Source organism: Anolis carolinensis, chromosome 2, assembly GCF_035594765.1.
Source record: "Anolis carolinensis isolate JA03-04 chromosome 2, rAnoCar3.1.pri, whole genome shotgun sequence".
NCBI lineage: Eukaryota > Metazoa > Chordata > Lepidosauria > Squamata > Dactyloidae > Anolis > Anolis carolinensis.
In genome coordinates this window covers 256,000,923-256,024,844 of record NC_085842.1, presented here as the reverse complement: position 1 = coordinate 256,024,844, position 23,922 = coordinate 256,000,923, and the positions used below count along the sequence as shown (strand labels likewise).

Here is a 23,922-nt window from a genome sequence, read left to right as displayed (position 1 = left end):
TAGTAATATACAAAACTGACTAAAACTAGATGTATGTTTTCTTAAACGTTCAAGATAAGGCTGGTTGAGGATTTCTTGAAGTATTTTTGAGTCCATCTCTAGGGGAATACACAATGTTGTATAAATAAAGTTTTGACATAATTAGATCTTATGAAGTATTTTGGGCAACATATTACTTTATCGGTACTATTTTTTAAAATGCGGCTCACGATAACCATAGTCACATGGGTTATGCATGCTGTCATAACAGTCCCGGAGAAGAGAAAGGGTGCACAAAAAGCAGAACTGAAATATATATTGGACTACATTAATATTTTGACTGGCAGAAAATGGATGAAGACTCACCTGCAAATAAAATGTTAGAATGGTGTTAGATAGTGTTAGAATTTAAATAAGGATGGTATTAGAATTTACGTAAGATCACTTTTCCAATCACCCAGGTAGTAATGAGATGAACAGCAAATTACTTTAAAGAACTGGAACATATACTTTCCCTTTTGCTAATATCCCATTAAACAAGCCATTAGAACTCCGATCATCTCCTGCTGGCAAATGACAAGTTTTTCTTAGCATTGGCTAATTATCACTTGACTTCTAAATTAGTAACAGGGAGGTTACTATACTTTTGAATCCCAAATATAAATCATATTCCAAGTTCATTCAAGATTTTGAGCCGATGAAGCTCATGATGGTGTAATCACACTAGAGCTTAAAAAGTAGGCAAAAAGTATGCATCCCATTTGAAATCCTGTGGCTGCCTTCTGCAGAATCCTGGGGCTTGTAGTTTAGGGCAGGACTTCTACTGTAGGAGCCTATAAAATGCTCAACCAGAGAGGTCCTGAGTCTCACTAAATCACTAGCCCCAGAATTCTGCAGGAGGCAGCTAAAGGGTTTCAGATGGGATGGATACTCTTCTTCTACACTTTAAGATCTAGTGTGATAAGACCGACACTAGTATGCAGGTATGAGCTTATCTATATTGGTCAGAAAACCTAAACTCACCATGCCTCCTCTCTGCCTCTATGATTCACAGCAACCTCCAGGTTTTCTTATCTTAATCTGACTTTGCCCTACTTTATTCCAAAATTTTGTTGGAAATTGATGTAACCTACGGGTTTGTGGCAGTCTGGAAAGCTGGATTAGGTTCATTTTGAACTGATTTCCTGTCCAGACAGACACCACTGCCATTATCCTTTCTCAGTGCAAATCAATGCAGGGAAAAGGGATGGTTGCCCATCCCCTCCTTCATGCAGATCATGCAAGTGGAGCCCCCGGTGGCATAATGGGTTAAAGCCTTGTAACCTGAAGGTTGGGTTGCTGATCTGAAGGCTGCCAGGTTTGAATCCCACCCAGGGAGAGCACGGATGAGCTCCCTCTATCAGCTCCAGCTCCAAGCGGGGACATGAGAGAAGCCTCCCACAAGGATGGTAAAAAAAAACACAGCAAAAACATTTGGGCGTCCCCTGGGCAACGTCCTTGCAGGCGGCCAATTCTCTCACACCAGAAGCGACTCAGGTTGCTCCTGACACGAAAAAAAAATCATGCAAGTGCCCCATTATGATATCAACAGACATAACAAGGAGACTAGGACATGGAACAATGGAAATTGAAATTGCAGGAAAAGAGATTTCACCTAGACATTAAGAAGAACTTCCCAATGGCAAGAACTGTTCAGCAGTGGAATATGCTGCCTCGGAGTGTGGTGAAATTGTCAGAGGTGTTATTCTCAATAGCCAACAAGGATGTCAGTTGAGAAAGCACTCCAAGTTACAGACATACTGCAATTGCAAATACAGAGCATTTTTATTTCATTTGGCAGCTATTCAAGAAATCCGTGCTTGCTCCTGATTGGTTCAGGACTCCGTACGACGTCATTGCTCGTTGGCTTTTTGTAATAGTGTGGAATTTAATAAACTGTCAATTCTGGTTCCAAAATCTGATACAATCACTAATCCAAACTGTTAAACTTGTTATTCCAGCCACTGAATACCATCATTAACTTGGTTAAAATGTACTAGGTTTTTTTTTTTGAAATATCTTCTTCAGAATGAACTCCTACCTATTAGTATTTCATGTGAACCATACAAAACAGCAAAATGTCACTACGTTGATAGCCATGCAGAGATGGAAGAAAGATCTATAAAAATCAATGCATCTCTATGCCCATAAACAAAACATTAATATTATTGTTGGCAGAATGACGTTTTTCCTAGTAAGGAAAGCAACGTTTCTTTTCTTTCCTGCAATGCTGATGCTATCTTTTCGATTGAAAGAGGTAGGGAATAAATCCTAGGGGTTTGCTTTAATAAAAACAGAGGGAGTTGAAAGGGAGACAGAGTAACAAAATACAACCTTTATTATTCCATACTTCTGGCAGCCCTGGGAATTATTTCTTTCAACTCAAGTGCATGGACATTTTAGCTGCTTTATCAAGATGGAGGTGGTGTGGGAAAAAGAGGATGAACATATTACAGCTAAAAAGCATGGCAACATTTTCTTGAGCAAAGTAGTTTCTGGACATTTTTACATGCTTTATCTTGAGCTTTATTTTGATTAGGAGGCAAATTGGAGAGAGAAATGGCATGGACAAGGGAAAAATATAGTCTTATTTCTTTTTTGGTCTTCGATTGAAAAGGTTGCATTTTCGTTTTTCCTGTGTCCGTTCTGCAAATGCTTATTTTGAATATTTGTAACTAAAGTGATTCTACTGCACAAGTATTGACAATAACTTTATTATTTCATGGTTTAAAAATACAATAGCACTTACACTAGAAAGAAGTAAATTATTAAAAGATGCCAAAATATTCACTCCTCTGGGCACGTCAAACATTATTATTATAATGTGTGTTGAAGATGTCTGCAGTGTGGCCCTCAAATGGAAAAAAAGGGGAATGCAGTAAACACATTTGTACACATAGGCCCTATCTACATGGGCAAAAATAAGTCTGTACTTATGTTTGTCCCAGTGCTACTAGAATAAGTGCTGTGTCCCTCATTTCAAAGTAAAAGTGCTTCCTTTAGGCTTTAATGTCATTTTTTAAAAGTCACTTTTTAATGTTGCAGTTTTCGGGAAAAAAATAGTTTTTTTTTTCACCTGTGCCCTATGCATGATTGGATAGTCTAACCCAGGGGTCCCCAAACTTTTTAAACAGGGAGCCAGTTCACGATCCTTCTGACCATTGCAGGGCCAGACTATAGTTGGACACCGAGCAGTAGTAATAGTAGTAGTAGTAATAATAATAATAATAATAATAATAATAATAATAATAATAATAATGAGGGTTGGAAGAGACCCCTTGGGCCATTGAGTCCAATCCCTTTCTGCCTTTTGCCCCGAAAGCACAAGCAAAGCACCCCTGACAGATGGCCACCCAGCCTCAATGCTAATAATAATAATAATAATAATAATAATAATAATAATAATAATAATAAGGGTTGGAAGAGACCCCTTGGGCCATTGAGTCCAATCCCTTTCTGCCTTTGTGCCCCGAAAGCACAAGCAAAGTGACAGGGGATGATGGGAGGCAGAGTGGATTCCAAAAAATCATCATCCCGGTCTCACCTCCTTCTCCAGACTGTATTCCCATGCTGAGAAACAGCACTGGTCAAACAAACACTCCAGCAGACGAAGTCCAACTATTGATTAACTTTATTTACATGTCTATTTACAGTTTGCATTTCTCGGCTTCAGAGCATAGCATTCATAGTCCACCTGCAGAAAAAACTCAAGCCGAACTCCACAGATAAGATAAACAGCATTCCTCAGATCGGAGGAAGTTCCAACCCTCAAAAGGCCGGAAATCAAGCCTCATAGGTCACAGTAATCACAACAGGCTGTCAGTCAAAACTAGCCTGCTGTTAACTATTTCATTACTGAAAATACACACTCTAGCTCATCAGCAGTAAACACTTGATTTACATTTCATACAAATACAACCATATTCCAACACAAAGCACCCCTGACAGATGGCCACCCAGCCTCAATGCTAATAATAATAATAATAATGAGGGTTGGAAGAGACCCCTTGGGCCATTGAGTCCAATCCCCTTCTGCCTTTGTGCACCGAAAGCACAAGCAAAGCACCCCTGACAGATGGCCACCCAGCCTCAATGTTAATAATAATAATAATAATAATAATAATAATAATAATAATAATAATAATAATGAGGGTTGGAAGAGACCCTTTGGGCCATTGAGTCCAATCCCTTTCTGCCTTTGTGCACCGAAAGCACAAGCAAAGCACCCCTGACAGATGTCCACCCAGTCTCAATGCTAATAATAATAATAATAATAATAATAATAATAATAAGGGTTGTAAGAGAAGAAGAGACCTCTTGGGTCATTTAGCCCAACCCCCTTCTGCCCTTGTGCTGTGCGGGCCGGATAAATGGCTTCGATGGGCTGCATCCGGCCCACGGGTCTTAGTTTGGGGACCCCTGGTCTAACTATTGAATGAGAGTGCAAATTGAGTGATAATAATTCAGGAAATCGAGAAACACTATTGGCTGATAGAGTGACCTACTTCTCCTGGAAGTCTTCAATAACAACAATTCATCTTTTAAACAGATTGTTGTTCATCCCTGCACTGTTTAACACAAAACACATGGTTTGGCATTGTAATGATGAATTATAATGGCATAGAGGACATGGACCTAAATATACTAAAGCCATCCGATGCTGTCTAGTCTTGGAAGCTAAGTAGGGTCAGCTATGGTTAGTACTGGTTGTATGGAATTTTTTCAATGAATACCAGGTGTTGTAGGCTGGCCAAAAAACATCTGAGGTCCCCAGATGTTTTTGGCCTTCAACTCCCAGAAATCCTAACAGCTGGTAAACTGGCTGGGATTTCTGGGAGTTGTATGCAAAACATCTAGGAAGCCCAGGTTGAGAACCACTGTTTTAGACAAAGAAACTGGCAAAACTGCCTCTGTGTATTTTTTGCCTTAAAAAACCCTATAAAATCAATGAGGTTAGCATAAACCAATAGGCAACTTGAAAGCATATATACACAAATGTAAGTCAAACTCATACCATTCCAATTCAACTTTGAGATAATTTCAAAGGTCAGAATTCACTATTAACTGTAATCAAAATCCCCCCTGCTGATATTTTCGGAGTGGCTACCTGTTTCCAGGTCAGTGGAAAGCAAGGAAATAGCAGACTAACATAACACTATTTTCCTATAGTTGAACCCAAAGCAAGAATATCGTGTGCTGGAGTTTTCTAAGGCTCCCTGGAAGGCCTAGAAATAGAGTTATCTATTTTTCAAAATAATTATTTTTTTTCTACTTTTACAGGGAACCTGCATCCCTAACATCCACAAAAGTGGAGGGCCTACTGTTATGCTGAATGAGTTACAGTCTGCTATGCTAATCTGGCATTTATTAAATAATCTCTTTAAAACCTTGATAGTTGGCCAGTTCACCACCCAGTTTTCTTTTACATGTTACCATAAAACAGAAAACCACACTGTGCATGGTTCCTAAATGTAGGTTGATCACATTTGAACTTGCCCTCCAAACCCTTCTGTGAACCATAGGATTCAGTACTTTTAAGTCCCTTTGATTACATGGAGGAATGATTCAAGATGTGCTTTCCACTTTCCCTTTCAGTGACCGGGACCGAAAAGTGCTCCACTTGGATCTAGATGCTCTCATTTGGTCACAGACCCTGTGCTTCAGTCTGAGTATCAAAATACATATATAGTATATATTTGTGTTGTTTTCTGCTGTTTTCCATTTACACACTGTCTGCATAAAGCTAATGTGAGGAGACTTGAGTTGCTCTTGCATACCCAATGGCTGCATACAGTATGAGGTTTGTCCACCATCCCATCATTATTAATAACCTTCTCCAAGATAAATGACCCATGGGATATACTTCCTGCAATAAAGGTTATAATTTCTTTGCCCCGGTCCTTAATGGCTCAATTCCTTTGCTATTTCTAGCATGGTGTGTTCAATGGGCTTTGGTACACTAATGCTTAAAAATAGTTATTTTATAGCTAGCAATAATCAATTTTTAATGCTGACAACTTTTTGTTTCTCCCAATGTTTTATTAAGCACTTGAGCTTTGGGGAGAAAAAAAGTCTGAAGCATAAACTTGGATGACCCTGAGCGAGAGGGAATTCTATCTATAAAGCATGTGTTCAATTTTAGAACTTTTACTCCCATATAAATTTCTTATACTAAGCCATAACTTGCAGTCAATACAGAGCATTCAGTGAATGAGCAAATACCTTAGTACTTCTATACATTTGTATTCTGTCATAGCTACAGCAGATACTTTTGTGCTTTCATGGGAGCGGGGGAAGAAAGGTCAAGGAGGCCCTATTTATGGGCAGACTTTTGCCATGGTCCAGTAATACTATTATTCCCACAGACATCCAGCATCTAGTTAAGTGCATGATCTCTTTTATATGAAAAAGAAAAAAAATCTGTTTGCAGGTGTAGTTCTGATGGAAATGTTATCTGGGTAATAAGGGATGATCAGCAACAGTATCAAAAACAAAACAAACAAAATAAAATAACAACAAACATCACTCCTCCCCCCCACCCACCCCCTTAAGTAGAGTTCAACTGTTTGTATATGCTCATCTGCAAATACAGTAGACTCAGTTAACTGGCATTCATAGGGATTTGGTAGATTTCAGATAACTGTAATTTCTGGTTGCTTGAGACTTACGATTAAAAATAGACCCAAATAATACTATACCCCCATACTATGCCATTCCATAAATTCTGTATTGACTTGACATTAATATTAAAATATAATAACTGAAAGCAATTTAAGATAAATAAGGGCAAACCTAATTTAATGTTACACAGCTTTATTGTATTGTACATATATTTTAATTTTTATTTAAAGTATTATTCCTTCCATTTTTTGCTGGTTGATTGAGAGTTTCAGTTGCTTGAGTTCTGGGTAATTGGGAGACTACTGTATACACACAGACATTCATCATGGGACTGTGTACAACCGTAAAACACCTTTTATGGCATGCATGAAGGCCATTTGTTTTTAGATATTACATATTGCTTAAATTATTTAAGTTATATGTATTACCACTTGTACTGACTTGCTGTATTCACAATGGTAAGTAGAAAATACATGAAAATTAAGTAGAATGGTAAGAAGAAAATACATGAAAATTAGTGTAAAACAGAGCCAAAAATCCTAATTTGTGGAATCCATTTTATCTGCAGGTAGAATGAAAGACTGGCACAATGAACAGTATAGCAGAATCCATTCATTCCAGCAAAAGACCATCCCAAGGAAAATAAATGCTTACACAATTATACTTCGAGCAGTTTTTGACAGGTTTGTTTGCTTTTTATTAACTCTGATGGACAGTTCTGTGGTGGATCCGGAGCACTGAATCTTTGACCTTTTTCAGACTGACAGGGCTTGCTGTGAAGCAAGCAAGGAAATAAACAAAACACAGAAAGACCTTTACGTCACTCACCATCATGACAAAACTGCAATTGGAGCAACTCTGGCAAATGCAAAAGTAAACATTCGTACAAGTAGCCATTGAAATTACTTAGTGACTTAAAGTGTTTAACTGCATCATAAATTGCATTATAAACAACAACAACAACAACAACAACAACAACAACAACAACAGGATTTTGTGTTCAATGGAATAAGAGTTCCAGAACCCATGCTACATGCACATGTTTGCTTGGGCTTTGGCAGTTTTTCTAGTTTTGTTCTGGGTGGAGGATAAAGGTACTATATGTTCAGTATCTTTATGAATGTTGCAGTGATATATTGACACACAGAGACATGGTGTGTGTGTGTGTGAGAGATCATTCACAGATTTTTTTAATAATGGATAGCTCTCTTCCATTTTGAAGCTTTCCATGTTTTCCCACCATTTCTTCCCCCTTCCTTATCATTCAAAGGAAGAGAAACAGAATTAGCTGTACAAATCATTCATTCTACAGAAGTAGGTGAACAAATCTTTAAGAACTAGGACCTATCTATCTAGACATATGAAAAGGGAGGGTGCTACTGGAGCACTGAATATGGCTAATTCTCACTGCCTTCTTGCAATAGAAGGCTCTCAATGCACCCATTGTTTCCTTGACTGGTTCATGGCATGAAGGATGAAGGATTCACACATGTCTTTTGGCCGATGAAAGATGGGCAGGCAGACAGATAATTACACTTTGAGGGTGGGTGGAAGGAGGATATATGTAATTGTTTGACAATTGTTACATAACTGTAGGCAGTGCCACATAAATGGGTTCCATGCCAGCAAGGCAGTAAATTACTCTGGGTTTTAGTCCAGGAGCCATCCAAGGTGCTGAATTCTATCCCTGAAATAGCTTCACCTCCTGTAAAGCTCAGAGTCAGAGTCAATTCACTTTTCCATTGACACTGGGTGCATCTATACACTGTAGAATTAATGCATGTTGACACCACTTTAACTGTCATAACTCAATGCTATGGAATCCTGGCTGTAGTTTGTGGAAGCACCAGCACTATTTGGCAAAAAATTACAACTCCCATAAGTCCATAATACTGAGCAATGGCAGTTAAAGTGCTGTCAAACTGTATTGATTCTATAGTGTAGATGCACCCAATGAAGTAAGTGGCCACCTCTGAACATGGCATTAAATGTTCCAGCTGTTGTACTCACGGCAACCATCATGGTTGCACCTGCGAATGAAAATGACTCCCTACTGATACTATTTTTTTAACTAAATTAAAACTGCTTGCATAAAGGTGAAAATCAGAGCATGGAAGTAAATAATTATAAATAATTAGTTAAATACAAGTGATATCTTTTTGCAATTACTAATGTGTGGATTAGGTATGCTACAACTGTGGATTACAGAGAGATAACATCAGTCTCTTTGCTTCAGAACTATTTTTGTTACTTTGATAGTTAGAAAGGGCTCATGGCTTGCACAGAGGTATGCTTTGTACCAAAGCTAAATACTTTTGGGGCATCCTTATGATTAAAGAAAAAAAAATCAACTAAGTATTTTTGATTAATGAGAAAACACCAATTCTTTAAGAATCTTAGATATAATGGTAAATCATTATTGCGGGCCTTGGAGTTGTAATTTGAACAAACTACATTTGGAACAAACTACCAAGCAGCTGTAAAATTCCCCTGCAGATCTGCCATATTTAATTCTCACAGTGTGGTTAGAGAATACCTCTTGACTCGACTGCATCCCATTTTCGTTTTACTTTTTCTTATATTATTATTATTAGTAATAGTTGTTGTATTTGTAGTGAATTACTTGTTTTATTAGGTTTAGCTAGTTGGTTTATTGTATTTTTCTTGCCTGCAAGCACCACTGTACCAGGTTAACTCATGGTCTTTGCTCATGGTTTATTACAATTTGGATAATGTCTGTTAATCTTGTAGTGGATAAACATATAAAACATATAAAAATCCTGCCTCCAGGTGAGGGCTTCTTGTCCCTTCCAGCCACCATATCATTCACAGAGGCAGTTTGGAGGAGTGGCTGAATAAAAATCTATCCATATTTATTTAGATAGAGTGAACCTTAAAAGATCCTGTCTAGTCATAAGGCTGCCATGGTACAAGTGGTTTTTCAGATGAAAAGAAACAGCAGTCAAAAGCCTGGTGCCCTTGAGGCTGTAAGCAAAGCACAATAACCTCATGCCATTTTTTAAAAATCCTCTTCACAATATAAAGTTTGCTTAGCAACAGACTGTCATTGTCATTCCCTCACTCAATCTCTTTGGGCGCTTGCCCACTGTTAACTATACAGGCAGATGGCTGTCCATGTGTCTGAAAATGGACATTGTATATTCCCCTGTATTTTAAAAACTGCTTTTAAAATGTCATATATAAGAGTTGCACTGTCATTGTATTTTTTTCCCCTTAAATTATATTCCCATAGATATCACCTAAAGTATTTGTGTTTAAATAACTAGATTTCTAATTGCTATAATTTTCATCATTGTTTCACTATTGTTTTTTTCCTTCATCATTACTGTAGGCCAATTCCATTTACTTTGCTGATAGAAGATACTCACCTGTGTGCCATCTAGCATTATGTTCCCTCCTTTTCTTTTTAAGTGGAGATATGTTATTGTGCAGAGCAATTCACATTCTCATCTGTCCTCCTGAAATTTCATATCCTATGCCTGAATTTTGTTGATTGGCAAATGCCTAACTATTCTCCCTCCATGGGAAGCAATCAAGAGGGGGAACCAACTTAATATTCCTTGGGAGTGAGTCTCACAGTCTTTGTGTGGGCATACAATTACTGTTGGTCCTTTATATCCAAAGATTCTGAATTCATGGATTCAAACCTTCTATGCCCTGAAAATATTCAAAGAAAAATCCTAAAACCAAATCTCAGTTGTGCCATTTTATATAAGGGACACAGTTTTTCTATGCCATTGTATATGATGAGACCTGACCATTCATGGATTTTTGGTATCCACGGTATGTCTGCATCCTGGAACCAAATCCCAGCAAATACCAAGTGTTGTTCTGTGCCTCAAGTCATTTCTGACTTATGGAGACATTAGGGTGATTCCATCTCAGAGTTTCTTCATAAGACTACAGTGCATCTACACTGAAGAATAAATGCAGTTTGACATCACTTTAATTGCCATGACTCAATGCTATGAAATCCTGAGATTTGTAGCTTGGTGAAGAACCAGTAAAACTACAATTCCCATGATCCTATATCATTGAAACATGCTAATTAGACTGGTATCTAGGGGTGGGTTTGGGGTTCAAACCAACTCCAAAAAAATTCAGGTTAAAAAGAACCCTGATTTATTCATGAATCTTAATTGGTTGAACAAATCCCCATGCTAAGTCTATGAGAAGCAAAAAGACCAGACTTAGTGGGGGCAGCTGACAGGGGCGGAGCAGCAGGCTATTTAAGGCTGTTCCACCCCCTGCTGTTCTCTTTGCTTCAGCTTGAGGTAAGAGGCAGGTTCCTAATGGGGAATTAGGACTCTCCCTCTTTGCTCCCTCCACCCTAACATTTGGAAGTCAAGCCTGTAGCTGGGGGGGGGGGGGTGTTAGGGGTTCAAATTTTCAGGTTAAAAAAAATCCCTGGTTTACTCATGAATTTTATCTGGTCAACCAAATCCTCATGCTAAATCTACGAGAAGCAAAAATCAAGAGTCTCTCTAGAACTGCAAGCACTATCTCAACCCTACTTGCTCACTCACATCTCCTTTTCCAGAGGATAATAGGGTTCCTATTGCCATGCCTTTATCCCAGGAATTCACCTTACAACTTGGGCAATTTCTGCCCTTGGCATTTATTGCCAGGATTTTCCCAGCAGAGCATAAAGGCTGGAGGCTTGAGTGGCTGCACTAAGCAAAGTTCTCCTCCTCACCCGGCAACATCTAGTGTTCCTGGGTTGCCTCAAGAAAGGTACATTCTGTAACAGAGGAGGTTTTTCCTTCCCCTTTAGAATAAACTCTTAATAAATTGTTGCCTGGGTGAGTCACACTCTCTCAGCCTCAAGTCATGATGGCTGAGCCAGAGGGGAAGCTTTCAGACAACTTCTTCCTTTAAAACAGTGGTTCTCAACATGTGGGTCCCTAGATGTTTTGACCTTCAACTCCCAGAAATCTTAACAGCTGGTAAACTGACTGGGATTTCTGGGAGTTTTAAGCCAAAACACCTGGGGACCCACATGTCGAGAACCACTGCTTTAAAAGAATGCTTAATGACTTGTTGTCTGGAGGGAGTCACACTCTCTCGGTCCCAGGAAGGTACAGGCAATTCCACTCATTAACTGTGTCATCACATACTGAGGCATACATTTTATTGCTTGCCTCATGTTAGGAGTATTGGGAGGCCTTCAATTGGTTTCAGGCAGTATGTTCAGGCTTTAAGCCTTTGATGATATATTCAGATGACAGCACTCTGTTGAGATGAAACTTTGGATATGAGTATTTCAGAACAGTTGTCACTTTTGGTAAGGTTAGTTGATGCTGAAGTTGCAGGAATAAGAGAAGACTTTATAGGCTTTGTGAAGACAAGTGATATAACAGGTGGAGGACTTGCAAGCATTTTTTTGAAAACACTGGAAAATCTTGGGCTGAACCTGCAATACTTGTGTGGACAGGGTTATGATGGAGCTGCTAATATGAGTGGTCATATTAGTGTAGCACAGTCAATTATATCACAGAAATATGCAGTGGCTGTCAACATCCACTGTTCCAACCCCCCTTCCCTGAATTTTTTTCTAACTATGTGCCTGGTCTGGACTGTCTGGCAAAATGGTTCATCCTGTGTGATTTTCAAACATTTAGATGCAAATGCTTCCCACTTGCAAAATCCAACTGATCATTGAATGTGAGAACTCCTGGCCTTGCCTTAAGCTAAAATCTTACATTGCAATGATTCATGCAGGGCAAAATACTAGTTGTGTGATTTCTTTTTAAAGCACCATGTATCTCTAGAGAAAGGAGGAAAAATCTGATGCAATGATTTTGCCATTCTCATATCTTCATCTCTATCTCTACTGGGGGGATTGTACTGATGTAGATTTTTCTTGAAAGCTGTGTTTGAGCATCTGAAAATTGGAACCAAAGATTATGGAATTGTAGGTGACCTCAACAATCATCCCCTGCTTATATGGGGAATCCAGAGCTAGAGGATTACTGACAGATGGCCCTCCAGCCTCTGCTCAACTGATTTACCTGACACTCCTGTGTCCTGCCCTTTGGAGATCATAAGTTTCTTCCACTTCATCTACTGACAGCCTTTCAAATTCTTTAAGATGACTAATAAATCATCTCTCAATCACCTCTTCTCCAGGTTTAACTGGAAGAATAAAAGAGGTATAGTGGGGGCAAACAGAAGGCATTGTCCCCAATAACTATTCTGCCTCCCATGAATGTTTTCAGTCAAACCCCAAACGTCTACCGTGTTTCCCCGAAAATAAGACAGTGTCTTATATTAATTTTTGTTCCCAAAGATAAGCTAGGTCTTATTTTCAGGGGATGTCTTATTTTTCCATGAAGAAGAATTTACATTTATTGTTGAACAAAAAAAACGAACATTTATTATATACTGTACAGTAGTTGTCATCGGAGTGCTGAACATCAACCAGAAACAGAAAGAAAGAGAAAGAGTTTCTGCCTGAAGCTGGGGAATTCTGCAGAAGCATTACAAGCCAAAACAAAGGGAGAAGGGGGCTATTTCCTGCTCTTGTAAAATGATTTTGAAAAATCTGGGCCCATTCCAGATTTCTTTTACATGGAATGGGAGAATGTCTCTTTATAACAACAATATCACAAAACTCTTTTAGTTGAAAAAAAAACTATTATTTTAACCCTTTTTCCATTTCCTGTTGTTATTTTTAAGCCAGGCTGACTTCTGTTTTTGTGGAGGACTGGTATTCAGTTTTAAGGTAAAGTTGTTTCAGTGGAGAGCAGGCATGTGGAAGACTAAACTCTAGTGTTTTTCATATTTAGATGTCGGAAAAGGATTTTTTTTTCACTTTTGAATGGTCTGAGACAATTGGTGGCTTTTTATAGGTGTTTTGTCTTCGCATACATCTTCAGTAGCTTCACCTGCAGCGTGCAGGGTAAAAAGGAACAGGACCCACATGTCAGTGGTCTAGGATGGCCAGTGAAGGCTCCAACATCCCAAGTCCTGTGGTGCGTCAGATTGACAAACAGTTTCTGATCTGCAGCATATGCCTGGACCGCTACAAGAACCCCAAAGTACTCCCCTGTCTGCACACTTTCTGTGAGAGGTGCCTACAGAATTACATTCCAGCCCACAGCTTAACCCTTTCTTGTCCAGTGTGCCGCCAGACATCCATTCTACCAGAGAAAGGGGTTTCTGCACTTCAGAACAATTTCTTCATTACCAACCTGATGGATGTCCTGCAGCGAACTCCAGAAAATAGCATTGAGGAGTCTTCCATCCTGGAGACTGTCACAGCTGTTGCTGCAGGGAAACCACTTTCCTGCCCCAATCATGAAGGAAATTTGATGGAATTTTACTGTCAGTCTTGTGAGACAGCCATGTGCCGGGAATGTACAGAAGGAGAGCATGCGGAGCATCCCACAGTGCCTCTCAAGGATGTTGTTGAACAACACAAGGGTTCTCTTCAAGCACAATAGATGCTGTCAATAAAAGACTTCCAGAGATAGATACTGCACTTCATTTCATATCTGAAATTATACATCAGCTGACCAACCAAAAGACCAACATCGTTGATGAAATTCATTCCACTTTTGATGAACTCCAGAAAACTTTAAATGTTCGCAAGAGTGTACTACTTATGGAACTGGAAGTCAATTATGGCCTTAAACATAAAGTTTTGCAGAATCAACTTGATACCCTCTTGGAAGGACAGGAAAACATTAAGAGTTGTAGCAATTTTACAGCCCAAGCACTCAATCATGGAACAGAAACAGAAGTCTTGCTTGTCAAGAAGCAAATGAGTGACAAGCTGAACGATCTGGCTGACAGAGATTTCCCACTGCAGCCCCGCGAAAATGATCAGCTGGACTTCATAGTGGAAACAGATGGGCTGAAGAAGTCCATTCATAACCTTGGCACTATTTTAACCACAAATGCTGTTGCTTCTGAAACAGTGGCCACAGGCGAAGGGCTGAAGCAGACGGTGATAGGACAGCCTATGTCAGTCACCATCACTACTAAGGACAAGGATGGTGAGCTCTGCAAATCTGGGAACACTTACCTGACTGCTGAGCTGAGTACCCCTGATGGGAGTGTAGCCGATGGAGAAATACTTGACAACAAAAATGGCACTTATGAATTTCTGTATACTGTCCAGAAAGAAGGGGATTTTACTCTTTCACTGAGACTCTATGATCAGCATATTAGGGGCAGCCCATTCAAACTCAAGTTAATCAGATCAGCGGATGTGTCCCCGACCACTGAAGGAGTTAAAAGGCGTGTGAAGTCTCCTGGTAGTGGCCATGTAAAGCAGAAGGCGGTAAAAAGACCGGCTAGTTTGTACAGCACTGGCAAAAGGGAAGAGAACCCCATTGAAGATGATTTGATCTTCAGAGTAGGTACCAAAGGGAGAAACAAAGGAGAGTTTACAAATCTTCAGGGAGTAGCTGCATCTACAAATGGAAAAATATTAATAGCAGATAGCAATAATCAGTGTGTACAGGTGTTTTCCACTGATGGCCAGTTCAAGAGCCGTTTTGGTATTCGGGGAAGGTCTCCCGGTCAGTTGCAGCGGCCTACAGGAGTGGCTGTGCATCCTTGTGGGGACATCATTATTGCCGACTATGATAATAAATGGGTTAGCATATTCTCCTCTGATGGAAAATTTAAGACAAAAATTGGGTCTGGAAAACTTATGGGACCAAAAGGTGTTTCTGTGGATCGAAATGGGCACATCATTGTTGTGGACAACAAAGCATGTTGTGTGTTCATCTTCCAGCCTAATGGAAAAATAGTAACCAGGTTTGGAAGCCGAGGCAACGGAGACAAACAGTTTGCAGGTCCCCATTTTGCAGCTGTCAACCACAATAATGAAATTATTATTACTGATTTCCACAATCATTCTGTCAAGGTAGTTGTCATCACAAACCAGCATAACCAGACAAACTGTGAATCCTATCAAGATTTCTTGTTACTACCATTATTTCCATGTACAACAATCTATGGTATGTACATTTACCAATCCTGCATGCTCTGGTGTTCTGTTCGGCGGGCATGCTTCCAAACAAAAACTTTGCTAGGTCTTACTTTCGGGGGAGGGCCTTATATTTCGCAATTCAGAAAAACCTCTACTAGGTCTTACTTTCTGGGGATGTCTTATTTTCGGGGAAACAGGGTAGCATTCAGAATGAGACACTGAACATTGTTCATACCCAGAACTCTTATATTTGTTCTCCTGGCTATTTTCTTTGGATGCATTAACCTCATTTCTAAATGATAACTGAAATTTCCAATTACTGAAATGTAAGAAAGTTGAAGGCTGAAGGAAAATTTTCAAGTGTGGCAGAATTCTTATTGACAGGACAATGAGTGCATTACAATATAGAATTAATGAAGTTTGAAACTATTTTAGCTACCATGGCTCAATTATGTGGAATTATAGGAATTGTAGCTTTAAAAGGTCTTTAATCTTCTCTGTCAAAGAATGATGGTACCTTGAGAAATTACAACTCCCAGGATTCCATAACAGTTAAAGAGGTTTCCAAATGTATTAATTCTACAGTTTAGATGCACTCAATAACTTCATGTTGCAGCCCCTACGGCTACACCACTGTTGAAGGACAGCATACATGTGTATTCTAGTCCTATCTCATGAACTCATAACATATTCAAAGGAAATGTAACTCTAAGTTAAATGCGAATACCTAGAACAGGTGTTCACAGTCCCTCAGATAGTTGGGGAAGCGGACAATGGTTTGAAAAAAATGAACACTATGCACACTGTGCATATCATATTTATAATGCAAACAAAATAAATGAAAGAACAATAAAATATTAAAAATGAGGAACATTTTTAACCAACATAAACTTACCAGTATTTCAATGGGAAGTGTGGGCCTGCTTTTGGCTGATAAGATAGTCAAATTAATTAGGATTGTTATTATTGTGGTCCTTCAAGTTATTTTAGAGTTAGGTAAAGGTAAAGGTTTCCCCTGATGTTAAGTCCAGTCGTGTCCGACTCTGGGGGTTGGTGCTCATCTCCATTTCTAAGGTGAAGAGCTGACGTTGTCCATAGACACCTCCAAGGTCATGTGGCCAACATGACTGCATGGAGTGCTGTTACCTTCCCGCTGGAGCGGTACCTATTGATCTACTCACATGTGCATGTTTTCGAACTGCTAGGTTGGCAGAAGCTGAGGCTAACAGCAGGCGCTCATTCTGCTCCCCGGATTCGAACCTGCGACCTTTTGGTCCGCAAGTTCAGCAGCTCAGCGCTTTAACACACTGCGCCACCGGACACCCCTCATTTTAGAGTTAGGGCAACCCTAAGTCTAAAGTTTAGGGTGGGGCACAGGTAAATGACCTTGGAGGGCCCAGCCTTATTTTGGTTTAGATCCTAGCTTTCTTAAAGTTACTGATGATGCTTCACTTTTTTACATAAATGTGTAAGATTGGGCTGATATGTGAGTTTCCTTTCTCTCTATGTCTACAATTGTTGGATTCCTGAAAAAGGTGAAGAAGGAAAGAAGGAAAGAGGAGAGGAAAGGCTCAAAAGGAATGGTATATCAACAACTCCTGTTGGCTCACAGCTATTTTGCAAATGTGCCTTAGTGGATATTAAGTGTGTGCATATTTGTTCCAACTAATGTGTTGGTTCAAACAGAGAACAAAATATTAGCAGAACTCTTGATTTTTGCCTCCTTAAAATAGAAAAGCCTGAACATAAAGAGCCTGCTATTTTGAATTTTATAAGATATTAAATCTAAACTCTGATAAGGTTGCTCTGTGTTTGAGGGCAAACTGGATATTTTCAGTTTTTCCTTTTCTTTGACAATAAACTTTGAGAACCTGCATGTTTTTTTTTTTAAATGAAGAGGGGCGGAGAGTTGAAAGACAAGAAAACCATGAATAATTTAATTTGGAAACCATCAAAGTAGAAGGAACATTACGGGTTTTCCGCCCTCTCTAATGTTCAAATCCATGTGAAATGCAAATGGCTGGAAAAGAGCCAAAGGTTTAGGCTACAAGTTAAAAATTTCTCTTTTCTAAAGGGTTTAGAATATTGAATTATTTGCTCTTGCAGCAGGGAAAAAAAAGTTATTTACTTTCTCAGGAAATAATTTTCTCAAGTTGAAGCAGAATATAAATATTCATTTCACTTCAGTCCTTGGAGGTTTATAGATCCTAATACTTACTGATGGGATAGAAAGCCATGGATGGTATTGCAAAGCAAACTAGAAAATCCAAATGTAAAAGAAAAGGAATAGCTGCATTAGCAGTAATAAGACTTCACGTTAAAACTACAATAATGATAAACTGAAATTATTGGAGAGAGGAAATTAAGCGAAGAAGATTGAAGCAATATCCAAACAGTGATTTCATAATGGGGAATATTGTGCTTACAGTTTGCTCTGTTTTGAGGTCTTATATCGACTTATTTCACACGTGTGCACACACTCCACCATTAAATCATGTATTTAAAAAATTCCAAATATTAAGTGGGGTGACATAAAGAAATAAGTGAAGTCAAGAATTTTCACATGAAAATTCTCTGCCCGACTTACTGGGCAGAGAGTCTTCTGGCAGAAGACCTCTCAGGGGCAGAAGTTCCCACCAGCCAATTAGGGGCTGCCCCCACTCGCCCACGATTGGCTGGATTGGCCACCCTCGCGACCTCCAGGCAACCTTAAAACAGGCTGCGAAAGGCTGCACCGAGCAGTGCACCTTTCTCGTGTCCCAACCCACACTCACTTTATATATGTTGTTCAAGTTGCATGGTTTTGTTGAGCATGGTTCCTCTGTCACAACTTTATGGCGTGTGGCATGGGCCCTGGATCTGGCTTATCCCCCCCCCCCATTGGTCTGTTGGTTCTCCAAGGGTGCAACGGTGTCAGAATCCTAGTATTGTACCAGTCGTTTACAATAGCACCCCTTGGAGTGGTTAAGTGGTATCAGACAGCAGTGGGCTGCCTGATCCCCAGATCCAGGACCCATGCATGGCTGCCAACCCCGAGTTTCTTCTGTAAGCAATAAACAAGTTGTGGCCATTTGTTATCCCAACACTGTGTGTGTCTCATAATTGGGTTGCTGGCGGGAGGCTCCAGTCACACATGCCCACACAAATGATTTATTTACCTTTATATAAAATAGTTCACAGGCTGCTTATTTTTTTAATTGCTGAAAAATCTGAAACTAGATAATATGAATCCCAATCTTTTTGACTAATAACTACTAAATATTTGATCAGATACCTTACTAAATACCTTGTTATAGTGAATCGTAGTTTTGTACTTCTATGTCACTATGCATCAGCTGAACAAAAGAATTGCCTTAGAACTGATATTATTGTATCAGAAGGCCTTCCTGTAGATATTGATGTGTCCTGTGCTTTTTAGTTGTCCTAATATGCATGAGGTTGATGTGTGTGTCGCCCTGATGCATACTACTTTACGTTTTTACGAAAAAAAAGGAAGAAAAGCTTGATGTTTTAATGTGGGCTGTTTGCAATCTACATAAATAGGCCATGGAGCTGCATATGATATTTGTTCTCTGAAGGCCAGTTCAAAGAGACAGATTCAGGAGAGCTATTTTAAACACTAAACAATAGTCATTGATCTACAGCATTCTAGGATTTGTAGTCTGAACAATAACTTCCAAGCTCTGGCCTTCCGCATTTGCATGTGGCTACTTTACAAATTACACATAAGGAGATAATTAAAATATATATACAAAGATTCCAAATCCCTTTCTTAAATCCACACTTGGAAAGTGGTAGACATCTGAGAATCTTCACTAGTGATCTCTACCATGAGCATTAATCATAGCTGTTTAAGCTGAACTTTCTGACAAAGATTTGATCTGGCACTTAACATTTGTCTAAGCTGTACTTAATGGGAGCTACAGCAAAATGCATCCATCAATTTGGGATCCAGGTTTGTTTGTTTTTTAAACCCTTCATCGCCATGTCTGCATCACAAATCCATTTAATGCACACCATCTTTCTCAATTGCAAATGACTGAACAAGTCAGAGCCTCTATCTCCATAATGCTAGTGGATGAGTGGACATTGCATGCTGCATTTCACTGTTTAGGCTAGAAAATTCTCCTCACTTTTAAACTTGAGATCTATGGCTAGAAGAGGCTGTTTTTAATTGCCTTTCTTTGACATAGGCTTTTCTTTGGGAGAAAGAGTTCCACTGGATAAATGATTTATGCAATCCCTCAAAACAGTGTTGTTTGTTTTTTGTTGTTGTTTTAAAAAATCATTATTATGGTATGTACATAAAATGCTAGAATGGAGTTTGGGAATTTTGCACAAATATGTGAATTAGGTTTGATATTTCCTATGGCACCGTGTCACTGTTTATATCTTATTATATTGCATTAGATGTATTAATCATTTTAAACATATAGTGTAACACATAGATGAACATGTAGGTCCCATCTGCATTGCTGCCTATATCTCCTGACTTGATTCAGATTGCAGCCTACACGCAGACAAGTAAAAGAACCTATGGTTGGTTTCCCCAACGTAATGCTATGCATACTGGCTGTGTCTGAATGGCTCTTTAACAGAAATAATTCACAAGATTGTGTGGTTGCCTGCAATGATTATGTAGCTCTTCAATATTGGCAAAGTCACAAGGCTCATGCTTCTTGTTATAAAATCAGGGTCCATGTGTTTGTGTGTGTGTGCGTGTGTGTATTCCTCAGGGCCCCTAAAGTGATGCACTATCAATTAAAAACCCATTTTAAAATATCTAAATAACTAAATGCAGCCCAGGCTCCTCTTTAAAAATAATTCCAAAACCAGGCAAATTTAACCCCCTCCCCCGCTTGAGGACCCATGCACACCACCATATAATGCAGTGTAGACTCATAATTCAGTTCTTTGCAGTTCAATCTGCATCATATGAGTCTACACCAGGGGTCCCCAAACTAAGGCCCAGGGGCCACATGTGGCCCATCGAAGCCTTTTATTCGGCCCCTGCGGTGGCATCTCCCTCTTCCTCCACTGAGGAAGGTGCGTGCAGCACGGGGTAGGAGGGAAAGGCACGCACCTTTCCCGTCTCCTCCCTCACCTGGTGCGTGCCTTCCAAAGCTTTGCTTGATTATAATGGTATTTTAATTATTATTTAATTAATAATTAGTTATTAAGGGGTGCTTTGCTAGTGCTTTTGGTAAACAAAGGCAGAAGGGGGTTGGACTAAATGGCCCAAGGGGTCTCTTCCAACACTATTTATTATTTTTATTATTATTGACACAACAGTCTGACACAGCAAACAAGATAGATATGCTAGATTTCGTATCACAAAATCACAAGTCGAACACTTCCCAAGTGTCTAGGACTGTTTGATGTATTTTCGGATGATGCCTTTTGCAGTTGGCAGATCGTAATTTTATCAATGTCTATTGTTTCCAAATGCCGGCACAGCACCCAATGTGCCCATCACCACCGGGGCCACCTGTACTGGTTTTTGCCAGAGTTTTTGAAGTTCAATCTTGAGGTCCTGGTAGCGGCTGAGTTTTTCCTGTTGTTTTTCATCAATCTGACTGTCACCTGGTATGGTGACATCAATGATCCAAACCTTTTTCTTTTCCACAACTGTGATGTCTGGTGTGTTGTGTTCCAGAACTTTGTCAGTCTGGATTCGGAAGTCCCACAGTATCTTTGCATGCTCATTTTCCAATACTTTTACAGGTTTGTGATCCCACCAGTTCTTTACTGCTGGGAGGTGGTACTTGAGGCATAAGTTCCAATGAAACATTTGGGCCACATAGTTGTGCCTCTGTTTGTAGTCTGTCTGTGTGATTTTCTTGCAGCAGCTGAGGATGTGATCAATGGTTTCGTCGGTTTCCTTGCACAGTCTGCATTTTGGGTCATCAGCTGATTTTTCAATCTTGGCCTTAATTGCTTTTGTTCTGATGGCTTGCTCCTAGGCTGCAACGATCAGGCCTTCTGTCTCCTTCTTCAGTGTCCCATTCGTGAGCCATAGCCAGGTTTTCTCCTTATCAGCTTTTCCTTCAGTTTTGTCAAGGAACTTTCCATGCAATGTTTTGTTGTGCCAGCTGTCAGCTCTAGTTTGTAGTGCGGTTTTCTTGTATTTAATTATTATTATTATTATTATTATTATTATTATTATTATTATTATTATTATTAACATTGAGTCTGTATTTATTCCCATTTTGGTTTTTTACTTCAAAATAAGATATGTGCCGTGTGCACTGCATAGGAATTTGTTCATATATATATATATATATATATATTAAACTATCATCCAGCCCTCCAACAGTCTGAGGGAACATGAATTGGCCCCCTGTTTAAAAAGTTTGGGGACCCCTAGTCTACACCAACCATTATCATTCAGTTCAAACTGCATAATATGGCAGTGTAGATGGGGCCTGAGTAGACATCTTAAAATTTAAAAAACAAAGCTTATAAGGAACAGCACAGTCTTCACTGCCTACCAGAAATTTAAAAGAGACAGAAGATTTTGCTGATATGTTTGATATGTAAGGAAACTTAAATATTGGGTTTTGTGTCTGTGAAACATTTGCCTCTGATTTTTACTGAAGTTCTAAATTACACTTCACTGTAAGCCTGTGTCTACAAGGCCAAAAAAAAAGTGTCTCAGCTGCTGTTGGGAGTCCACACAATGCATGGCTGCATTTGCAGCAGAAACATTGCATCCAGCTGTTAATGTGGATTAAAGGAATAGTGCACTTTGGAGCTTCTAGAAGGTTCAGGAGTGATCCTGGAGATTGGGATACTGTTCACCTCCATTGGACTCAACACTGTGAGGTCATACCAGGGTGCCCAGCCCAGAAATACTATGTCACTTGCAAATCTCTGGCAGGGAATTGAGTCCTGATGTACCCTTGGAGCCCTTTGGCCGGTATTGTTGGCCAAAGGACTCCAGGGATGCTCCCAGGCTTTATCAGAATAGCCCCGAAGCTCTTTAATCTGGTAAATGTACATACAGCTCAAGACATTGTTGTTTCCACACCAAAAGCATCTGTAACTGTGACCATTCTGTAACAACCCTAAGATTAAAGGAATTATTTTCAAAATGGAATACACTGAAATAATTGAAACAAGATTGTTTAAATATGCTTGATCATCATTCCTAATAAATAAGATGATCTCCACTGGCTAAATAAGCAGTAGTGTTCCCCTTAGTCCAGATTTCCCTAAAGTCTTAAGTTCTTGCATTCAGAAGTAGCACTATACAATAGTCTCGTGCATTTGTATGGGATCGCCATCCCTTTCTCTTTGCCCCATTAATATGGCCCTATTTCCATCTGCCACCTCCAGAAATGGGCGCCTATCTGAATGAGTTTTTCCATCCAAGATCTGAAAAAAATGAAGATTTTTGGCTAATTGGTGGCAAAGCACCTGGGCCTACAGCTGAGTGCCCAGCGCCTGGCGCCCAGCTGTATGTAGGCCCTGCCAGATTCGGCAGTTGGAGCTTGTACAACAGAAAAATCCACAAGTCTCAATGTCCTCAATTCCTAGACTGATTCCAAAATATATGAGGAGTACAAGTGAACAAGTTCATACACTCATTGTATCCCCCTTTGTTGCCTTTTCTCCCTGATTTTTGGTGTACCTCTCTTGCATGGATCCAACATATATACTTTCACCAGACAAGATATTTGGAAGCAGCAGGTGTTGCCTAGCATTACATTTGATTTTAAATGTAAACTTAAATTAATCTCAAACTTTCACCACCTCCAGTGTGACTCACCTTGAGATTTGACTTCCTGTCCGGAAACCCAGGAATGCATAGCAATCTCCTGAGACTTCATGAGGTGCCCTGAGAACTGCCAAATCTTCCGCACACTGGCTCTCTTCACTATGATTAAAGAGATTCAACCTGTACTGTTCCATAATAAATAAGCTACAAAAATCTTTTGAAGTAATGTAAGCTACTATCAATAACCACATACAAAACTTTACAGTTGGCACCTCTAGGCTGGCTCTGAACCTTCTCAGAGTATTTTCGAGAGAAATAGAAGTCTGGTGGGAAATGGAAATTTTATTTGGGTCAGTGCTGCTTGCAAGTGTCATAATAATATGAAAAGTACAAGTTGGATGTCATGTGTTTGAGTGCCCTTAGAGCACAGCTTTTAAATTCCATTTTAAAAAGAGAAGTCATTTGTTTCAATTCAAGTACTAGGGAAAGTTGAAATTCATGTGTCCGTTTTCTGCATGTATGTGCGTGCACATGCTACACTACTACTTCAAATAAAAATAATAATTTTGTTGCTCCGGTATTTTGTATTGCAGTTACA

The 23,922-nt window shown here is 39.5% G+C and overlaps 1 long non-coding RNA gene and 1 pseudogene across 1 annotated transcript in view; both read left to right on the top strand.

Annotated features, from left to right (window-relative positions):
- Positions 1 to 10,432, top strand: part of LOC103277647 (uncharacterized) — a 70,805-nt gene extending 60,373 nt beyond the window's left edge. The window contains exon 3 of the long non-coding RNA XR_505577.3: positions 7,208 to 10,432. This is a non-coding gene — a long non-coding RNA (uncharacterized LOC103277647). The remainder of the gene's footprint in view (positions 1 to 7,207) is intronic.
- Positions 10,433 to 13,355: 2,923 nt separating this feature from the next.
- On the top strand, positions 13,356 to 15,841 carry LOC100554149 (tripartite motif-containing protein 2-like; annotated as a pseudogene).
- Positions 15,842 to 23,922: the final 8,081 nt, after the last annotated feature.